This window comes from Urocitellus parryii, chromosome 3 (genome assembly GCF_045843805.1).
Source record: "Urocitellus parryii isolate mUroPar1 chromosome 3, mUroPar1.hap1, whole genome shotgun sequence".
In the NCBI taxonomy this organism is placed as follows: Eukaryota; Metazoa; Chordata; class Mammalia; order Rodentia; family Sciuridae; genus Urocitellus; species Urocitellus parryii.
This window is the reverse complement of record NC_135533.1, coordinates 39,863,141-39,887,336: the sequence shown is the minus strand read 5'-3', so window position 1 is coordinate 39,887,336 and position 24,196 is coordinate 39,863,141. Positions and strand designations below refer to the sequence as shown.

At 32.8% G+C, this 24,196-nt stretch overlaps 1 protein-coding gene and 1 pseudogene across 1 annotated transcript in view; one reads left to right on the top strand and one right to left on the bottom strand.

Annotated features, from left to right (window-relative positions):
• Foxp2 (forkhead box P2) overlaps nt 1-24,196 on the bottom strand; it is a 544,876-nt gene that overhangs the window by 306,357 nt on the left and 214,323 nt on the right. The gene's annotated exons all lie outside the window — the stretch shown is intronic.
• Nucleotides 2,927-24,196, top strand: part of LOC113196803 (glyceraldehyde-3-phosphate dehydrogenase pseudogene) — a 74,857-nt pseudogene continuing 53,587 nt past the window's right edge.

The following is a 24,196-nucleotide window of genomic DNA, read 5'->3' as shown; positions in this document are numbered from 1 at the left end:
TACTCATAGACCTTTCCTTGAGATTGAACTCAAGTTTTCAAGCTTGCCAATATTTACACATCTTGCATTAATAGCAACTGTCAATCACTCCTAACCCTTTGAGTAGGAGTTACTTCCAGGGAATACTTCCTCAAAGTGCTATTTCCTAAAATCCTCATTTAATTTCTCAACTGTACTTTTTTAAGTTCATTCACATAGAAGCCACTTTCTCGCCTTATCACCTGGCTTGACCCTGAATTATCAGAATGGCTCTTATATCATGTAACTTACAACAAGATGACTAGTCATTTCATAAAATTATTTACCAGATAAACACTAGATCAATCTTTACAGCACACAAAATTATAAATATGCAAAGTATGTTGTCATGCTAAAATCACCTAACTGAAAATGAAGCCTAACACCCCAAGAACTAGAGGATACAACTTATCTATTTGTTTACTTGCTTATTCATTTATTTATTATTATGAGAAAATAAGGCTACTTTTTATAGTTTGTGAGTATTTTAAAGGGAGAAAGTCAGTCTATAAAATTCAATGGAAGTACATAGTTATACAATAATTTTAATAAAAATATTGATAACTACCATGAGAGAAACTGACTAATTAAAATGATTTTTTAAAAATCAGAAATATTCATGTGAGGGCAGAAGTGGTATGAACAGAGGTAACTATTACTTTTATATGTTGGCATCTGAAATCTCAAAATGCCAACAGTATGATTATCCATATTGAAAATTAATAGACAAAATGAGAGAAGCAGGAATTCTAAGTCACTTGGTGAAATAAAAATGAAACAGCATATTTTTAAGGGTGAAGATGCACCTTTTCTAAGGATATAAGCCATGCTGGTCACCCAGCCCTTTCTTCGGCTGGCCCTGGCCATCACTTTCAACAGGTACAGCATTTGCTCTGAACAGACACAAAAAGTCTGATTTGTCTTCCAGCTGATATACAAGATCGAAGGTTAGCAATGTTTTAAAAACTACATAAATGACATGCTGCAGATGAGAATCAGTGAACTGAAACACAGATCCAAAATGTACCCTTCCTTATAATACCAAATAATCTTATCAGAGCCATAGAAAACAGAGGAAAAGTCTTCAAATAAATCATCTTACTTGGTTTCTGACCTAACGCCATTATTTTTTTTAAATGAATTCTTTATTCCCATTCCTCCAGAACAAAGGTAAACACAACACATATGGTGACTAGATATTCTGGTACCTTTATAGAGCAAGATCCAAGTCTAAAAACCTAAAGTAGCTCCAGCCTCCCCAAGAGACAGGTAAATCAAAGTGAGAGCCAAGTTTGATCTCATTCCAAATCTGAACCACCTATGGAGGTCAAACTAACCCAGTACTGTTGACTCCACAGAGGACCCACAGGGGTCAGGCTAGATGCTCAGTTCCCTAGTAGCTGGGCATATTCTTGAAAGACTGCCCATTATTTTTATTTTCCTAAGTTCTAGAAGTGAAGGAGGGCTGCATCTTTTTTAACCAGTGTCATATTTTAAAACCAGAGAACAAAAGAATGTCAGTTATGGTATGTCACATATAAAATTATAAATGGATGACTATAGGTTTCTGCTTGAATCAAAATGTGAAATATGATATATCAAGAACTATGTAATGTTTTGAACAACCAACATTAAAAAAAAATAAAATAATAAAATAAAAAAAAATTCAGTTATTAATACTGACAGGAAAAGTAACAGCAATACTCTTTTATTTACAAACATAAAAATAATTTCCATTAAATGTATACATCAGAATGGTAATTACACACTCTCTAGAACCCATAACTTCTCCAAACAACCCATATTTTTAAAAATAACTATCAGATATGTCATTTCACATACACATTTTTCACACATATGAGATTTCAGAACTTTAATGAATTTAAAACAACTGAGAAGTTTACCCTCTCAGAGACCATTAATTCCTTTAACAAACTCATATGATATGAGGTAGGGGATGTGTCATTTCAAAACTTGAATCTGAAAGGAGTAAGACATAATTCTTAAGACAGTGACAGGATCCAGAGAGACATTTGCTTTTAAGATGAGATATAATTAAGTTTATCTGGCCTCCTTAACAGTCTAGGTAAGAGGAAGGGAGAAATCATGGGCTTGGTGTACAACTCTTCATCACTACTGGCAGAAAGTTGAATGAGAAAGACAGTTGCAACAGGTTTCCCAGAGAAATTGAATCAAATGTATTTTTGTATATATGTTTCCAAATGGTTCCATGAACTGCCATCTCCAGGTCAAAGAATCAGGAAAACAGGAGGTGTAATTCAGTCTGAGTCTCAAGGCTTGCTAACCTTTGTTAGTGGTGTTGCTTCAATGGTATAAATCATAAATTGTCCAAAGGCCTCAGAATGAGAAGCACTGATATCTGAGGGCAACAGAAGATAGATGTTCCAGCTCAAACAGGATGTATATCCCCCTTCCTTTGCTTTGCTGTTTTATTCAGGACCCCAATGAATTAGATCATGTCCACCACAACTGATGATAGTACATCTTCTTTTTCAGTCTACCCCAAAGCTAATCTGTTCTATAAACACCCTTACGGACACAACCAGAAATACTGTTGATCAGCTATGTGCCACCCTTTACTCCAGTCAAGTTGAAAAATAAAATTAATCATCATGAAAGTAAAATTTAATATAAAAAAGAGAAAAACTAGGTGAAAATAATGTCAAATGAATATGTTGTAAAAGATATGAGGAGATAAAATAATGACTAGAATTAGAATCAATATTCTATTTTTGAGTTTGGGGAGAGAAAATGTTTCAGATAATGACAAAGTTCAGGTGGTACAACAGGAGTGAGATGTTAGACCAGAATGAAAATTAAGATCATATGAACTAACAGAGAGACCGTTTCTTTATTGTATAAAATGGGTCATACACATGAAACCGAAATGACCAGTGGTATTGATGCAATGTGGAAAAGGTAAGAATACCAAGGTCTGTGCATAAAGACATTCAATGACTATGAGAAGTGATGTGGAAATCAGTAAATGTCAATGGAGAGTAGAGTGTAGGCCAACTCAATGCCCTGAACAGGACTGTGTTTATAAGAGGAGTTATTTCCTTAGAGAGAATTTTCAAACATATCCTCATCACTTGTGAGGTCTACAGTGAATAGTGTTACTAGGGTAAATGTCAATACAATCCGATGATTTTGAAAGAACATAGAGAGGACAGAATGTTAGTTCTTTCCATAATGATACTATTCTCATGCAAATTCCAACCTGCTTTAATAAGGGAAAAATTAGTTGAGTCGGCATTAGTGCTAATAAGTTCAGAATAGTGCTTGAAAGTCTATCATCAATTCCATCTTGAATTCAAAAGTGAGAGATAGTATAAGAATCTAGGATAACATTATACCTTCTTTCAAAAGCTATGGTAGACAGAGCTTTTGATTGGACTCCAGTGCAGATTCAACAGAAGAAGGGAAATCTGAAGACAATTTGTGAAAGAAGGGTGCCATGGAGAAAAAGCCATCCAATATGAATAAAGAAACAAGACCTCAGAGAGCAATCATAATTTTCTTTTTAAAAAAAAAGAATTTATTTTGGGCAATAAAAACACTGTTATGAGATTACTCCATGCCAGGACAGGATAAGGTATGTATCTTATTTGTGTAGCTGAGGAACTGTCTCATGGAGAATTGTTGAGAAGCTGTTGTGGAATCCATGAAAAATCTTGGCTGGTGTGTCAGGGGTCAATAACTTCTATAAAGCATAACTTCACTGCAGATACAGTAACAAAACTTTCTCAGTGTCTACTGAGTTGAAGGATTTAGGAATATATTTTCCTGGTTATTCAAATTAGACTCTGTCATCTCCAATTTGAAAATCTGCATTTGGTCAAGAACATGTTACATATGAATTTAAAATTATTAAATATTCTAATTCTATAGGAGACTGTTAAAGGGTGGGTTGCGTGCTCCCCCCAAAAATCTTCTATCCTAACCCCCATTACTTCAGAATGTTACTGTCTTTCGAGACAGGATCTTTATAGGACTAATTAAGTTGAAATGAGGTCTTCACAGCAGACCCCTATCCAATATGACAATGTACTTAAAGAGAAGATGAAATCTGGGCGTAGACAAGTACATAGGGAAGTTAATATGAAATCATACCTCAAGCCAGAAAGAGAAGCTTGGAACAGATATTTTTTTTTTCCCAAAATGAGCCAACCCCTCTAACACTTTAATCTTGAACTTCTAGCCTCCAAAAAATGTGAGAAAATAAATTCTATTGTTCAAGCCACTTGGTCTGGATAGTGAGTTATGGTAGCCATAGCAAATTAACCTGGGAATTTATACTGCTGGTCTCTACTACTGCTGTTGCCACTGAAGTATTCACTGAATGATTTTCCACAATAAGGCAAAGGGCACATAGTGTGAGACCCTGAAGCCCAAAGTTCAGGAGATATGTCTCTTATAACTCAATTTACTACAAATTTCACCTATGACAGACATGGAAATATCATCTGACATCCAATAAGTGCATATTACACCAATATTAGAATACTAGGTATTAGAATAAATGTCTTCTCCCCACCAATATTGAAGTACTAGGTATCAGAATAAGTTGCTTCACTGAAACAATTTGATAAATTTTTGAAAAACACATTTGTTTACTTTTGTCATACTATTGTTTGATATACTAGATTATGAGATAAATTTCTAGCACTTCCATAAAAATAAAGAAAAAATATTTAAAATGCACATGACCATTGTGGACCATTAACCTTGACTCTATACTTTAAGATAGTATAATAAAGAATCTGCTTTGTCTTGAGAAGCTCAAATTATAAGTTTTATATAAATTTTGGAGAATATTAATAATTTATAATACCCTATATATACATTTTTAATACTTTTATTTCGATTAAATAAACTGTGGCCATATAACCCACCTAAGCTGTTTGGACAAGGGATACATCTAGAGAGCTTGTTTGGAGGTTCTAGCAGGGGAGCGCAGCTACTCGTATACCCTTGACCGAAGACCGGTCCTCCTCTATCAGGGAAGGTCGTCCTCTTCGACCGAGCGCGTAGCTTCGGGAGGGACGCACATGGAGCGGTGAGGGAGGAAGGGGACACCCGCCTAGCCAGCCAGATCAGCCGAATCAACCCTGGCGATCAATGGGGTGACAGATGTCGCAGCCAGATCGCCCTCACTCCAGTAAGATTGGCAGCCATTAGGAAGTCAAACAACAATAAGTGCTGGAGAGGATGCGGAGAAAAGGGCACTCTTGTTCATTGCTGGTGGGACTGCAAATTGGTGCAGCCAATTTGGAAAGCAGTATGGAGATTTCTTGGAAAGCTGGGAATGGAACCACCATTTGACCCAGCTATTCCCCTTCTCGGTCTATTCCCTAAAGACCTAACAAGAGCATGCTACAGGGACACTGCTACATCGATGTTCATAGCAGCACAATTCACGACAGCAAGATTGTGGAATCAGCCTAGATGCCCTTCAATAGATGAATGGATAAAAAAAAATGTGGCATTTATACACAATGGAGTATTACTCTGCATTAAAAAATGACAAAATCATAGAATTTGGAGGGAAATGGATGGCATTAGAGCAGATTATGCTAAGTGAAGCTAGTCAATCTTTAAAAAACAAATACCAAATGACTCCTTTGATATAAGGGGAGGGAAACAAGGACAGGGTAGGGACGAAGAGCTTGAGAAGAAGATTTACATTAACAGGGGTGAGAGGTGGGAGGGAAAGGAAGTGAGAAGGGAAATCGCATGGAAATGGAAGGCGATCCTCAGGGTTATACAAAATGACATATAAGAGGAAAGGAGGGGTAAGACAAGATAATACAAATGGAAGAAATGATTTACAGTAGAAGGGGTAGAGAGAGAAAAGGGGAGGGGAGGGGAAGGGAGGGGAGGGGGGATAGTAGAGAATAAGACAGACAGCAGAATACATCAGACACTAGAAAGGCAATATGTCAATCAATGGAAGGGTAACTGATGTGATACAGCAATCTTTATACGGGGTAAAATTGGGAGTTCATAACCCACTTGAATCAAACTGTGAAATATGATGTATTAAGAACTATGTAATGTTTTGAACGACCAACATTAAAAAAAATAAATAAATAAAAGTTCTTGTCCCTGGTTAAAAAAAAAAAACGGGATACATCTATTAACACAAGAAGAGTCCTTGTTTCTTTCTGAGTTCTTCAAAAACCTTTGCCTTCTTAATTGTTACTGGTCTCTGAAACTCCTGAAACAGCAGTTAGGTTAATCACCGAACCTTACTAGCTTCATTCTGACTGAAGTTAGTATCCTACAAATTACATTAAGCTAGGAATGATTTCATACAAGGAAAATGTTCAGTAAGAGTATGAAAAACAAAAAGGTGCAAAAAGGTGCATAAAGAAATCAGAAATATACTTAGTTTTAGTAGCCTTTTATTCTTTTATTCATTCAAGATATTTATGTGTGGCTACATTTTGGACAGGCACTATTTATTCTGAATATATAGTGCTACATAGATTCTTAGTGATAATTTATAGCCATTTTTTCTTTCTATAAATGGGGAATTTTGCTTTATAATATTTTCTCAAGAGGCACCCCAAAGTCCAACTATGGTAATCCTTTGAAATAACTCTAATCAATGTGTAATTCATAATTATAAAATTATTTTATGATTCAGAAACATTATAAGTGTAACAAATCAGATTAACATAGGATTTTAGATACTAATTGATTTAATAAACCTTATCCAAACCAGTATGCATCTCCATAAATTATTATATCTTCTGTTTTCATATTTAATTGACTATAATACATGAGTAAAAATCCAAGACAAAAGTTAACATGTCTTTTTTTCTTCTTATTTTGTACTAGGGATTGAACCCAGGGGCATGGAGCTACACTATTAGTCTATTTCTTACTGTGAGATAAGTTCTCAATATGTTCCTGAGATTCTTGCTAAGTTGCTAAGGCTATCCTTGAACTTGGAATCCTCCTGTCTCAGCTTCCCAAATCTCTGGGATTAGAGGCACACTACCACTCTCAGTTTACAATGTAAAATAGGGTAATGAATGAATAAAGATCTAAGACCATATGTATACACACACACACACACACACACACACATCTTTTTTGTAAAGTGAGGCAATCCAAATACACCTTAAATAAAATCTTATTTGCTTTTCATACAACTTCAGAAACACTCAGAATATTTTAAATATCATATGCCCAATTATCTATTAACCAAAAGAAAGATCAAATAAATGATAAAATTGAAGGTTTTACTTTTTTGTTGTTGTTTGTACCATGAATTGAACCTAGAGGTACTTAACCACTGAACATGCACACCTGCTTTTAAATTTTTAAAAAAAAATATTTTAAGTTGTAGATGGACATAATGACTTTATTTATTTATCTTTATGTGATGCTGAGAATCGAACCCAGTGTCTCCCATGTGCTAGGCAGGTACTCTATCACTAACAATCTCAACACCCCTTTTTTAAAATTATGAGACAGGGTCTCACTAAGTTGCTTAGGGCCTCACTAAGTTTCTAAGGCTGGCTTTGAACTTTTGATCTTTCTGCCTCAGTCTCCCCAGTGGCTGGGATTTCAGATGTACTCCACCATGCCCAGCCAGATGGAAAGTTTTCTTAAAACCTAAAAGATAGCACAAGATTTTTTATTTGAATTTCTCTAATTACTCTAGTAATTATATGAAAATAAGAAATATGAAATATTTTTTCATATATTTGTTGATTGAAAGATTGCTTTTTCTGAGAAGTGTTTAGTTCCTTAGTCCATTTATTGATTGGGTTGATTTGTGTGTGTGTGTGTGTGCGTGTGTGTATGTGTGTGTCTGTATGTGTGTGTGTGTGTTAAGTTTTTTTTGAGTTCTTTCTATATCCTGGACATTAGTGCTGTATCTGTGGTGCATGGGGCAAAAATTTGCTCCCAGAATGTAGGCTCTCTCTTCACATCATTAATTGTTTCTTTTGTTAAGAAGCTTTTTCGTTTGAGTCTATCCTGTTTATTAATTCTTGATTTTATTTCTTGTACTTTTGGAGTCTTGTTGAGGAAGTCGGGGCCTAATCCAATGTGATGAAGATTTTGGCCTACTTTTTTCTCTATTAGGCGCAGGGTCTCTGGTTTAATTCCTAGGTCCTTGATCTACTTTGAGTTAAGTTTTGTGCATGGTGAGAGATAAGGGTTAATTTTCATTTTGCTGTATATGGATTTCCAGTTCTCCCAGCACCATTTGTTGAAAAGGCTATCTTTTCTCCAATGTATGTTTTTGGCACCTTTGTCTAGTATGACACAAAACTGTATTTATGTGGGTTTGTCTCTGTGTCTTCTATTCTGTACCATTGTTATACATGTCTATTTTGGTGCCAACACCATTCCATCTCAAACTATACTACAGCTTTGTAGTATAGTTTAAGGTCTGGTATTGTGATGCTTCCTGCTTCACTCTTTTTTGCTAAGGATTGCTTTGGCTATTCTAGGTCTCTTATTTTTCCAAATGAATTTCATGATTGCCCTTTCTATTTCTATAAGAAATGACAAAGGGATTTTAATTGGAATCACATTGAATCTGTAGAGTGCTTTTGGTAGTATGGCCATTTTGACAGTATTAATTTAGCCTATCCAAGAGCATGGGAAATCTTTCCATTTTCTAAGGTCTTCTTCAATTTCTTTCTTTAATGTTCTATAGTTTTCATTGTAGAGGCCTTTCACCTCTTTTTTTTTTTTTTAAAGTAAACTACTCTAAGATTTCATCTCATGCCAGTCAGAATGGTAGTTATCAAGAACACAGACAACAATAAATGTCAGCAAGGATGTGAGGAAAAAGGCACACTCATTCATTGATGGTGAAACTGCAAATTGGTGCAACCAATATAGAAAGCAATATGCAAATTCCTTAGAAAACTTGGAATGGAACCACCATCTGATACAGCTATCCCACTCCTCGGTCTATACCCAAAGGACTTAAAGTCAGCATACTATAGTAATACAACCACATCAATGTTTATAGAGCTCGATTCACAATAGCTAAACTGTGGAAGCAAAGTAGATCCCCTTCAACAGATGAATGGATAAAAAAATTGTTGTATATGTACTCAGCATTAAAAGAGAATAAAATCATGGCATTTCCAGGTAAATGGATGGAGTTAAAGAGTATCATGCCAAGTGAAGTAAGCCAATCCCAAACAACCAAAGGCTGAACATTTTCTCTGACAAGTGAATGCTGATACATAATGTGGGGGACATGGGGAAAATGGAGGAACTTTGTGGGGCAAAGGGGGAGAAGGGACAGGTGGGGAAGGGGCATGGAGGTAGGAAAGATGGTGGAATGAGATGGACATCATTACCCTAGGTACACATATTATTGCACATATGGTGCAACGCTACATCATGTACAACCATAGAAATGTAAAGTTTTCATTTTGCTGCAATTGTGTATAATAAATCAAGATGTATTCTGCTATCATATATACCTAATTAAAATTTTAAAATTAAGGTAAAAAATGATAGATCAGGAGTTAAGAACAGGCTCAGACCATGAGCTCATTTTCAAACTCTCTGAGCCTTGTCTTCCTTATCACCAAAAGAGAATAATAACAGTTCCTCTCTCATTGATAATAAAGCATTATTGATAATGTTTTATCTTTTCAATTTTATCACTCCTATACATTTCTATTATTAAACACCATGCTTCCATTGATTTAGTGAAATGACATTATTGAAAGTCAGTTTTCATTTGTTTCAAATAAAACTGTGAGTTGCATCTTATGTCTAAATCTAAGATGCCTTTGAGAAATATTGAAAAACACAGGAAAGTCATAGGCATTGCTGGGATGGGACAAGGTATGAAAATGCCTCTATAACATTGTTTCTGGTAAAATGAATTATTCAGTCTGGAGCAAAAGTGACCCTTTGGAACTCAAAACTCATCTCTATGAGCTATATCAATGAATCTCCAGATATTATTCACAACTAGAAAGTCTAGCTGTGAAATATATTTGGATACTTGCATTGTTATTAGAGTCTGGGCTCCATCAACCCATTTAACTCATTTGTTGCTAGGAAAAACCAAGGCTTGACAAGAGGACCTAGAAAAATCTTATGCAAAGCTATGGAATAGATACGTCCAAAATTTCTAAATTTGTTTCAACTTACTAAATCTCCTAGTGGAGCAGAATAAGAGAGATGAAAAATGAAAAACATAAATAAAGAAAATTTTTAAAAAGTGAAAATAAAAAACAATTGTAAGTGTACAGGAACACCAACATTTTGGGGGCAGGATACTTTTAAAAATTGAATCCAGGTGAGCTTTACCCACTGGGCTACATCCCCAATATCTTTTATGTTTTATTTTGAGATAGAGTCTTACTAACTTGCTGAGGGTTTCCCTAAGTTGCTGAGGCTGGCCTCAAACTAGGAATCTTCCTGTCTCAGCCTCCCGAGTCACTGGGTTTACAGTTGCGCATCACCTCATCTAATGAACAACATAATTTTTAATGATATGGGAAAGCATGTTTAAATACCTATGTGAGAAAAATTTAAATGTAGAAGACAATGTTGGAAAATACTTGAAGAAAAGCATAGTGAATAGAGAGAAATCTATTATAGAATTTAAAGGAAAAGGGAATTAAGGACAAATAAGTAAACAGCCAAGAATAGTGAGCTTGGTGAGCTTACATGTTAACTCATGTTTTTTTAAAAAAGTTACATTTCTGTCAATGGGATGTAATTTTTAAGTTCTCACTTGACAAATTTTTGATTATGAATATCTAAGTTATGAATTAGATATATCCAACAATTATTCCTATTAAGCTCTTATATTTCAACTGTTATAGACCAGATAACTATTTAATAAAAAATCCTTAATAATATATTGGAAGACTGCATTGAAAAACACATTTAGAAGATAGTACACCACGCTCATTTAGCTGTTATTTCAGATATGAAGTGTTATTTCAACACATGCAGATCGATAAATGTAATTCACCAAATAAATATAATTGAGGACCAGAATCACATGATCATCTCAAAAGAGGCAAAAAAGGCCTTTGGGAAAATCCACCACTCATTCATGTTAAAAAACAAACAAACTAATTACGGAAGAAACTTACCTCAACATTACAAAGGCAATGTATAATAAATGCAAGGCCAACATCATACTTAATAGAGAAAAACTGAAAGCCTTTGCAGAAAACTAGGAACAAGACAAGATGTCCACTGTGATCAATCCTATTCAAAATAGTCCTTGAAACTCTAGCAGGAACAATCAGGCAAAAAAGGATGTTAAAAGGATACAAATGGGGAAAGAAGTGAAATATCTTTGCTGATGACATAATCTTTTATCTAGAAGAATCAAAAAACTTCACCAGAAGACTTCTAGAGGTGATAACTAAATTCAGCAAAGTAGTGGGAAGCAAGATCAACACACATTAACAATAGTTATCTTATACTCCAATAATGAATCTACTGAGACAAAAATCAGGAAAAAGATTCTACTCACAAATAAATAAAATAAAGATTCTTGGAATAAAATGAAATACTTAGAATAAATTTAACGAAGGTGGTAAAAAACTCCTAAAATTAAAACTATAGAACACTGAAGAATTGAAAAAGACCTTAGAAAATGGAAAGATCTCCCATGATCTTGGATAGGCAGAATTAATACTGTCAAAATGGTGATACTAACAAAAGCATTACACAGAATCAATGTAATCTCCATCAAAATATCAATAACATTCTTTACAGAACTAAGAAAAATAGTCCTATAATTTATTTGGAAGAATAAAAGACCCAGAATAGCAAAAACAATACCCAGTAACAAGACTGATGCTGGACGCATCAGAATACCTAATCTCAAATTATATTACATAACTACAGTAACAAAACAGCATGGCATTTGCATCAAAACAGACATAAAGATCAATGAAATAGAATAGAAGACATAAAGACAAACTCACATAGATATAGGCATCTGATGTTAACAAATGTGTCAAAAATGTATGTTAGAGAAAAGATAGCCATTATAACAAATGGTCCTGGGAAAACTAGATATCCATATGTAGAAAAATGAAATAGATCCTATCTTTCAACCTGCACAAATGTCAACTCAAAGTGGATCAAAGCTTAGGAATAAGACTAGAAACTCTCAACTTCTAGAAGAAAATGTACACTCAACATTCCAACATATTGGTGTAGACAATGACTTCCCTAACAAGATCCCTAAAGGTCAAGAAAGGAAACCAAGAATAAATAAGTATTATGCCATCAAATTAAAAAGCTCCTGCATACAAAGAAAATAATTAAAAATTGACAGAGCCTACAGAATTATAGAAAACCTTTGCCAGCTACTCCTCTGACAATAGATTAATATTCAGATCTATAAAGAACTCAAAAATTTAACACCAAAAAAAGAAGTAAATATCCAATCAAAAAGCTGGCAAAAGAACTAAACAGACATTTCCCAAATGAGGAAATACAAATAGACAACAGATGTATGGAAAAATGTTTCTAACAATCTGGGAAATGTAAATCAAAACTACATTGAGAATTCATTTCACTCCACTTAGAATGTCAATCATCAAGAATACAAATAATAATAAATGTTGGGGAGGATGTGAGGGTAAATGTACAATTATGTATTGTTGGTTGGAATGCAAATTAGTACAACCATTTTGGAAAGCAGCATGTTGATTCCTCAGAAAACTTGGAATGGAACCACTATATGACCCAGTTATCCTACTCACTGGTCTTTATCCAAAGGAAGTAAAATCAGCGTACTGTAACTATAAAAGCACAACAATGTTTATAGCAGTGCAATTCAAAATTACCATTATGGAAATATTCTAGATGTCCATAAACAGAAGAATGGATATAGACAATGTGGTAAATCTACACAATGGCATTTTATTCTGTCATACAAAAGAATGAAATTATAGCATTTGCTGATAAATGGAAAGAACTGAACAACATCATGAGAAGAGAAGTAAGATGACTTGGAAAGTCAAGAGTTGACTGTTTTCTCTCATATGTCAAAGCTACAAAAAAAAAACAAGAAAAAGGGGGTATTTCATGAAAACAGAAGGGAGTTCAGTGGGGTACAGGAAGGACATGAAGGGGAAGGAGGAGAGAAGTAAAAGAGGAACTATGGAATGTAGTTGGCCAAATATGCTATGTACATATGTGTACATTTCACTTATATGTATATCTATAAAGCAACAATTTTAAAAATTAAGAAATGGAGGAATATCAGTGTAGTGGAGGAAGGGGAACAGAGGGAGGGTGAAGGGGAAGAAAAGAGGAAGTTCTTGGGGCTGAAAAGGAGCAACTTAGATTCTATGCATGTATGATTATGTCAAAGTGGACCCCAGTAATATATAACTATAATGCACTAGTAAAAAAATTTTAAAAAAATTTTGTTTGTATTTTGTAGCAAAGAAGAATAGAAACAAAAAGAGTATGGAATTTTAATATAGTTATTTAGAAATGTTTGTGTTCTGCATATTTATTTTTCCACTAATGTTTCTTACATTGTTTTTGTGGTTGAGATTTTTTTCATATTTTTACTGGTGCATTACAATTTTACATAATAGTAGGATTCTGTGTTACATATTCATACACATACATGATTTAGCAATACCATATGGTCGATTATAATTTTTCAGCAATTTTTATTTCAAAATTCATTTTATTAATTTCTTTTTAAAAAATATTTCTAAAATACCTTTTTAGTTGTTACTAGACCTTTATTTATTTACATGCAGTGCTGAGAATCAAACCCAGTGCCTCACACATTCTGGGCAAGAGCACTACCGATGAGCCATGGCCCCAACCCCATTTTATCAATTTCTAAGACTTTAAAACACTGTGAATAAATAAACTGCATGTTATATAAACAGAAATTGAGCGTCAAGGAAATCTTGAATGTAATAGAGGCTTATAACCCTTGAGAAATAACTCACCCTGCACCACTCCAGTATCACTTACATACCTCTTCAAACTTACTTCACCACAGGTGGTTGTTGAAATCAGCCCTGCAGCAATTGTGGACAAAGTTCCAATGAATGACCTTATAATTTCTTTGAAGAACAAAATACTCAATATATTTGTCAGATATTTTCCAAAGATAGACACCGATTAGTTTTGATTTCACTTATATGTGAATGCCAAATCTCAAAGTGGAAATTGCTGCTGCTTTGTGAAAGTGGTGGAGATAAAGACATTTATTTTCTCAATTTTTTAATTTGTGCAATGTAATTATACATCGTAGGGGGCTTTGTTGTTACACACCATATTTTGGTCAATTTCACTGCCCAGTACTTCCTCTTTCCTATGCCCTAAACTCCTTTCCTTACTGAGCTGGTCTCCCTTTTATTTTTATTAAATCACTGACCCTCATTTAGCTTCCACATATGAGAGAAAACAGAAATCTTGACTTTCTGAGTCTGGTTTACTTTCACATAACATAATTCTCTCTGATTCCATCCATTTTCTTGAAAATTATATTGTTTCAGTCTTCCTAAGGGCTAAATAAACTCAATTTTGTATATACATCACATTTTCTTCATTCATCTGTTGAGATACACCTTGGCTGGTTATAAAACATGGCTATTGTGAATTCTGCTGCTATAAACATGGGTATGCATTTATTGCTATAATATGCTGATTTTAATTATTTGGGATAAACACTGAAGAGTGAAATAGGTAGTGAGGAGTAAAATAGGTAGGGAACTCAATGGTTCCATTCCTATTCTTTTGAGAAACCTTCATACTGATTTCCATAGTGGTTGTACTAATTTACAATCTCACCAAGAATAATAAAGTGTTCTTAAAAGCTTTTTTTGATAGCACTGCCAATCAATCAGGAATAAGCTGACACTGTAAATCTATCAAGAAATTATAAAAGGCAAAAATAAGATCAAATACCTTTTCCTCTCATATACAAAATATATATGCACAAATAGTGTTTATATGTGTGGAAATACACATTTGTATCTATATGTGTATATATAAGTATTAACACACATACATTACCTATATTTTGTTTTTCAAAGGAAGTCTGATACACCTAGAAAGTTAAAGTAGACTAATTTCAGTTATACATAAACTGTGATTTTAATGTTGTTTTCCATAATCAACATTTACAAAATACTATTATATGATTTAAACAGTGATTGTCAAAGCAAGATCACAGTTACATCAGAGCTGATCCAGAGCATATTTAAGACTTGTATTTAAAGTTATGTTTATTTCCTCTTACAATAAATGTAAATAAGTTGATACAATTACTCTCGATATAATTATTTTAAAACTAAAAATTTAAAATTTATAATTTCTTACTACTTTTTAGATTTTGTTCTTTTTGGTTATACATGACAGAATATATTCTGACATATCATGCATACATGCAGTATAACTTCCCATTCTTGTGTTTGTACATGATGTGGAGTTTCATTGGTCTTATATTCATATAAGAACATAGTAAAGTTATGTTCAATTCATTTCACTGTGTTTCCCATTCCCATCCCTCCTCCCTTCCCCCACTCACCCCTTGTCCAATCCAGTGAACCTCTCTACTCCTCCCACTTCCTGGCCTTAAAATCTATAATTGTGATACCCACATCATAACTGTTTAAAAGTTCATAATAGGAATAGTGTATGAACATAGTTAACAATAAAATCATAATTTTTTAATAAACTTATGGTTGATTATTTATTTTGTGAATAAACTCTAACTTGGTATTTGTGATAAGTATAAAAACCTTAAGTATGTAGCCAAATAATAAAAAGGTACATTGCAATTCTAGGTCAAATGCAACACAAGATAAGTCTTTTTAAGAATATTACCCATTTGTTGGAAACAAGGCTACTGATAAGAATACAATATTTTGATATTTGTCTGCAGTCTACAGTAGTCACACTTCCATATGGTACAAATACAGAGATAAGCTTTACTTTAGGCAACTGAACTTTTCACACCCTCAAAGCCACAAAATCAGATGGTCTGTGGTTTCTGCAGCTGGTGTACTATACTCATTTTGAGTAGTGTCATATGAAAAATATTTCACTCTCCAAGCCCTAAACAGAATCAGTCATTAATGAAATGCAGGCAGTACAATGAGATCATATGAAGTATAGATTTCAACAGCCATGCTAGGAACACTGAAGAAATTCGGAACATGAACACAAATCAAGTTCTTGACTGCCAGGAAAGAAGGAAAGAAAATGTATTAAGGAATGCCTTCACAGACTTAGCATTTGTTTTGAAAATAACCGTTAACCACTATCATGGATGAAGTCTTGGAGTCTTCGAGTTTATAGACTAAATAATCATAAGTTGAGTAAAGAAAAACAATAAATAAATGCCGAAATGATGGCACTTTACAAGATAATTCACCATAATATACAACTATTTTAAAATAATGTCTTATTTGGGACATATTAAACTTCACTATTGTTTATTTTTATTGAAATACTTTAAGAAACGATGCAATTCAACAATCTTGCAACATATTTTTTCCAATGTAAACTTGCAAATATATTTAGTATTTTATCTATGAATAAATAAAAAAACATTGTTTTAAACTTCTTATCACAACAAACCATCATTACTCTAAAGTAAAGCAATGTCAAATAGTTTTCCTTTCAATCCATTTTCCCATTTATATAATTCTTTTAAAATGCAATATTTTATAAATGGAGTAAATTGCTATAGAACAAAATGGGAAACAGTGGTGAAAAACAATGCCCAGTATAATATGACCATAAACACCCACTAGATCGTGTAAAGTTTGGGTGCTTTAATATTTTATATCTTCCCATATCAAGCAATATTAAAGAACTGCAAGGTGATTATTTTATCTTTATTTTAAGCCCTAAGCTAAACAGTGTATACCTAGCTTTACAAGAATTCAAATGAAATTTGAAAGGACTATATTTAGGAAAGAATTTCATTATTTTAAACACTGACTAACAGAATAACTACTCTGTGTATCTCTTAAGAAAATATGTCTACAGTAAATCCGAGAAAGCCCTACATTTCTCTACATCTGTTATCCATAAAAATCTTTATATGTCTCAGGCATGCCACCTGGCACTAAACCCCAGATTACATTTGGAACACTGATTAACTGAAATAGTGCACAGAGCACTAAAACAATATGGAAATGTCTCAAATGAAGAGTAAAGTTGTATCATAGTATGCTTTCCAACAAGCATGTGGGCATTTAATGGGGAATTCATGGATTTTCCTCTTGCTGAAGAGTACTGTGCTAATGTTAATATTTTTGTAACATGACCATGAACAATGAAGAAAGGAGCTGTACTTCAGAAGCTATTTTAAGTGAATTTCCCAACTACCCACATCCCCTGTCTTCACAACTTTAGATATTCATAAGAGCATCACAGATCCAAAGCCAAAGATCTCACGTGTGTCATGATGATAGTAGATGGTAAATTACCTTGGTAACCACTGTGTCTTACAGGATTTTACGTTGGCACTACAGCCTGCACACAAGACAATGAATATGACCAACAATCACTGACTGAGACTCAGGCCAGGCAATATTTTAGACACATATGCTCTATCAAAGAATGAAACAGAAAAAAATCCCTACAATTAGCTTACATTTTATGGAGATAGACTGACAAAAATAAACATGCGAAAGCTGGGAGGGGAGACAACACACACAACAGAAAGTTTTTTTACAGAAAGTTTAATGATAAATATGATGGTTAAAACAGAGTAAGTTGGATTGAGAAATCCTGGGAATGAAGGGTTCATTGCATTTTTAAATACAATGATCAGGTGGTCACATTAAGATGACACTGAGCAAATATTTGAAGAAAGTAAAGGAGGTAGTCATTTAGATGTCTTGAGGAAGGACATTCATGGCAAATGCAATAGCAAGCATAGAAGCCCTAAGGTGAGAGAAGTACAAGTGTGAATTATTTGTCACCATTCAGTCAAGAACAATCATTTTAAGGGTGAGTTATCTGGTAGATAATAAAAAATTGTGGTATACTATCAATCATTATTGGTTCCATTTTTTATTTAAATAACATGTATTAAATACTCTAAAGAGACAAAGAATTCAATGCTATGGTGTGAAGTCTAATTCTTTTTCTTCTTTTATTCACCTACTCAATTTACTTCCTGTCCCCTCTCTACTCCCTGTCTTTTTATTCCATAAAAATGAGCAGCAATACACACCTGAGTGAAATTCACTGATCTTAGAATCTCAGTTCTCTGTATTGACTGAGTTACTTAGGCAAGTTTCTTTATCTTTCTAAGTAAAACCTGCATCAGACATAAGGGTGGTGGCAAGGATGAAGTGAAGATAAGGTAACCCTTAAAAACAGTTGAGAAGAATATGTATTATAATTGTGAAAATGTTAGCATTCACATTGGCAATAATTCTAATAGAAATATTTTTTTTAAAAACTGCTCAGCCCAAAATTATGATATGTGGATGATAAGAAAAAAAGTATAGCAAGGTCAGTCCTTGAGAAGTTACCTTTAATATAACCTGTGCATTGATATTCAGTTCTCAGTATTTAAAGCATTTCTAGATTTCTACATACTTTATTCTCTACAGAGCATAAGATTATGTAAACTTTTATTAAAATAATTTGATTTGATAAGTTAAAATTAACAACCTACTATGAATGCATAATTCATCATCATGCAAAGCACATAATTTCTCTAAAACTGATTAAGGGTTATATCATATATCCTTCTGGTATTTCTTTGATATTGGGGTAGAGGAAATAAATGAGAATATAGTCACAAACAGAGGACTGTTGAGAGGACAAGCTTTTGTGAAGAGTAACCACATTGGACAAAGAGTCACTTTCAGGTAAGGCAAATGTCCTTCCAGGATTTCACATATTTTCCAAGCTCCACCAGTTGGAAAATTTTTGAGGTCAGTTTGATGATAGCAATTTAAATATTTAAAAACAAATATCATTTAACCTCATAGTTAAATCTTAGTCATTTATTTAAATTCTAGTTATGTATCTATAGTCATTTCTTAACTTTTTATAAGTTGGTTTATACATTTGATAACAAAACACAATATAAAAAGGTGAGGATTGGAATAGTCTCTATTCAAAGAATTAAAATATAATAGACTATTCTCAGGAAAAAAACTAGATTGAACAAAATTTTATGTTGAGGGACTTAAAATTATGAAATAATATCACATGTAATAACATTAAAGACAGTCACAAATTTATATGACTATATTGTTTGGGTAATATTTTCCATTTAGAATTATTGAAAAATGTATTGATTTCAAATTTAGAAAATAAAGGGAATAGTCATAAGGAAAATAATGTGTTAGGATTTCCATGTTCAAGATAGATCTTTACTATTACTCAAGTAATAGCAATAATACCTAAAACACTTTGTGAATCAGTGAGCAGTAACACTTTACAATTAATTTACACTGAAAGCCTTCAGTGGGGAATGGGACAGCCTCAAAGGACTTAGTCATCTATTTTATCAAGGTGCAGAATGAAACCTAAAGGAGGTTGAGTCTCAGGACAGGCACAGAACCTAAATTCCTGATAACCAGCGTCCAAACTAGTCATAAGAATCTAGCAGATTTTGGCAGTGATTACTTTGAGCAGTCCAAACTACTGCCAGGTGGATAAGTTTATGAGCAGACTATAAAATGTGGTGTTGGCCTGGCAGCTGATCCAGTCAGAGTGCAAACCATAAAGGTGAAGAATGGGAAAAATTCCTGAAAATGTGTAGTAAACTAATGAGGGAGTGAACATTTTTCACTTTTCTTCAAGACAGGAAGAAAAAGTGAAACATAGAAAATAATATGTAAAGAAGCCCTTCTCTGAAATACAAGGAAATTAACTGATGGACAGATGGACCGTCATTTACAATGACTATAATTAGTGAATGGGGATCATCAACTCATATAACATTTTTTGGCAAGAAATTGTTTTGAAGAACATTTGATGTGCATAGTAAGGAATGTATGTAAACGACTATACATATTGTATATGTTCATGCTATACGAAATACACTGTACTTGATAAACTTACCCTTTAGTTGTGCCCTGTAAATAAGATGGTGTCTTACTGAGCCAGAAAACATTGCAATTAGGAATATTTTACATCATTCTAAAGTTCAACCTTATCATTTGTCTACTTATAAATATCTTGGCTTCTCCTCCACATATCATAACTCTAAAGATCTGGCTTTACTTGATTTAAAGGAGAAAATAAAGGATACACCAAAACCAAAATGGTATTGCTCAGAGGATATTGGATGTGATTATTTTAAGCTAGGTAACTTTTTATTCTTGTTAGAAAAGTGACAGTTGAAAAGAAGTAAAGGTACAATGCATTTTCTCAATCCTAAGAAATTTTTAAAAAGAAAGTTTTAACTAGAGTACATGAAAGGTTTAGCTTACTTATAAGGAGATTTATGATTTTAACTATGGGAGCTTAATTGAAATTAAAATATTTGATGAAACAAGATAATGTATCCAAAACATACAATGCCTAAGAAATCCTTAAAGCTTATATAATTTAACAGATTTTTATAATAAAAACTCGGCACTGCAGAAATTTAATCTTAGGTTCATTTTGCAACACAGTGAGGGTACAAACACCAGGAGATAACATTTTAATTGCAAAATTAATGTAGCAGAAATCAACATTTGCAACTGTAAACTTCGGAAAGAAGTATCAATAAATGCTACTGATTATAAAGTCATGACATAGTCATTAGAGGAGCTTCCAAATCTTAAAATGTTCAAAGGTATACTTTAAAAATTATTTCACACAAAAAATTCTAAATGTCCACCCAACATACCCAGTTTGAATAAAAAATTTACATATATGAATTTGAACACCTAAATTAAAAGAACTATGACATTCAATTGGATATTTTAAGTAATCAAGGGAAACCTACTTACCATCTATTTTGTCAAATTTTCCTGTCACCACAAACAAGCATTATTATTTTCTATATCTTTTGTAATATGTTTTATACATGAAGTGAATTGATTATGAGAGTCACTTCCCCAGGTAGTGCAGGAACACACAGATATAATACAAGTTACTTACTAAATCTCCAACTTATGTTGATCACTAGCCTCACAATTTTAAGTGAAACTATGTAAAGAAATGATATAAAATAGTTTTATGGGATCAGAAGAAATCACTATCCAATAGGTTTTTAGCATAGCCTTAATACAAATGAAATGAATGTTTTACTAGTATTTCCTTAATAAAACATTTGACTTATTTGTCATCGTTGTTTTAATTAAGCAGTATTGGTAACTAAATAATATCTGAAGTTTTTTCACTGAATCTATTAAAAAGCATAGACAACCTCTTGCTATTTAGATTTAAATGGATAATGTGGATACTTTTTAAATTATTATTTCTGTGATGTACAACCTGCTGAAAAAAATGAAGGCTGCAAAAGAAGGTAGAAATAAACCACTGCTGAAACATAAGCTCATTTATATTCACCTACTACATAAGATATATGGATAAAAAAAAGTGTAAGAATTCACATCAGGTAAAGGAAGTTTGTAAAAACGAGTTCAAATTCTAGGATAAAAATAATATCTTACTCTAACTATATTAAAGAGCAATATATTTCAAAAAAATAAAGAAAATAAAATATTCTCATGCACTTACCGAAGAACATGTAGTTATGAACTCAAAAAAGGGGGGGGGGGTGTAAACTAACCATACTGTAGCATGCTCTATAACCAAGTAAGGATTATTTGTTTGCTACTGGGAAAACAAGACACTTTTCTGAGTTCTATCCATTTAGGAGGGCTGTAACTTGCAAAGCATATTCAAGCTATTCTTTAAGTAAAGCTTCAGGAATGTTCTGCCTAAACCCATGACGGGCACTTGTGGCAACAAATGAAAGCTGGAGGTAAAACTAAACACATGCCAAAAATGGAGTAATTGCTACTAGTTAGTTATTTCCTTTCTTATATTATGATTTGTCTGTGATTTTAAAAGCTCACACAAAGGAAAAAAACACTACATTCATCAATAAATTATTGATGATCACAATAATTAAATTATTCTTAATACACTAAAGTCTAAAGAGGGTATTATTAAGATAAAGTTCATCGATTACCTTGCCATATACTATGTGGCACTGTCTTTTGTGAAGTCAAAGTCATGCTCTTAGTTTTTTAACTTCAAACAACTGAAATACCACAACATTCATAAAACAGAACTGAGCTACTGGGAGTAAGAAAAAAATACAAAAAGGTAGCAGACCTCAACAGCAGATAGTAAAATTAACATTTCAACAGCTCTTGCCTTTTATCTCAGTCTCCATAGTACACTTTTTTTTTTTCTGGAAAAGCTATGATTTAGTTTAGAAAGATGCAGAATTACATAAAACATCTGGAATATGGGACAAGAAATATTGGCTTATTATCCCTGGTGGACCCTCCCCATGAAAAATTTAATAGATCTGTTTTGGTAGTTTTAATCTCCAGAGCACCTCCAGCTATGTTATGGAATCATCATCCTGGTCATTTATATTAGAAAGAACACCTGGTAATGAAAGCAAATACCCTCTCTTTTCAATTGTAAGTGCTTTTTCTTTAATCATCAAACTTTTCATCAAATATGTACATAGATGTGTGTGCATACAAGTGTGTGTGTGTGTGTGTGTGTGTGTGTGTGTGAAAACATCTTGATAGGAATTTAGTTTTTGTATTTTTGTAATCAATAAGACTACAGTTCTGGTGAATTTAGCAAAAAGTATAACCCTTATGTTCTGCAAATAAATCATTTTGCCTTAACTCTTACATTTATTCATTATATATTGCAGAATTAGGTCAGAGAAATACTCATGATGTAAACAGTAAAATATCATTTACAGTGGGCCTGGAAATAAGTGACATTGATGATTTTTAAAAGTTTAAAAAAATAGATTTAACACATTTTTCTCATTCTATAGTAGTTTTTAAGTGATAGTTTTAATATTTACTGTCAGTAATAAAAAGCTTTTAGTTAATATTAAAAATATTCACAGGTGAAAATAGTTAATAACTTTCAGCATTAAATTTTGTTATTGAAAAGCTTATTGCTGGTAAAAATTTAATATTGAAAATGTGTGCATGCCTTGGACCCATGATGGGGGAGCAATATATTCCAAATGTATTGCCATAAGAATTTAAGTAATCTACAAAATATCACTGTTACATTCTTTTATTGTGAATTCATATTTTATGTAAAAATTTAAAATTAATTTTCAGTGTAAGTACCTGCATATTAAAATTAGGGAAAATTCCACATAATTGAAAATGTAATAAAACACTCTACATTTTAAGTGATCTGTCTTTTAAAATTGGCACATTGTACCAAAGCTATGCCATCATTAATAACACTCAAAATATATAATGGGCCTCTACATATTCCAATTAAAAATAGAAGTCCTTAAAATATTTGAGTATTTATAGTCTATAAAGATTTTCAGGGACATTTTTATTAATTTGACACAGATACGCCTTCATTTCTAATGTTACAAACCTGAATCATTTTAAATGCAATTAAAAGTGGTTATGAAAGAGTGTGGACTTCCTTGTGAAGTAGGAAATCACTCTTGTGATTAACATGCAAACGAGCTCATGCTGGCAGAATAGATTGGGGTTTTAAAACCCCAATTACTTTTGTATGATTATCTATTTACCAGTACACAGTCTATTTTCATTTTTCATCTAATACAAAATCGGCTTGCTTACATTTTTAGCACAGCAATTAATATTTACAATAATTATGACATCAAGCACTGCTGAGAACTCCAAGTAAACCATTTACCCCAGTCTTTTTTCTTTATATATGATTAATATACTTTTATAATTTATTTCTATATATGAGGTTACCTTTAGGCAAAAATCAAAATTAAGAATTACTTTCTTCTCTCATTTAAATTTAGTTATAAAACATAATATTTTACAATATTAGTGAGATGACAATTGTTACAAAACCCCAAATTTTTAAATCTGATTAGAATAATATGTAAAACAGCTTAATCACTCATGGTACCAAAAATGAATGTATATTGAGAACAATAAAATGTGTCCCATGAATCTCTTCTTTTAAAAGTAATAACAGGCAATTCTAAACTTTCACTAACATGCTTTGATTCATACCTGCT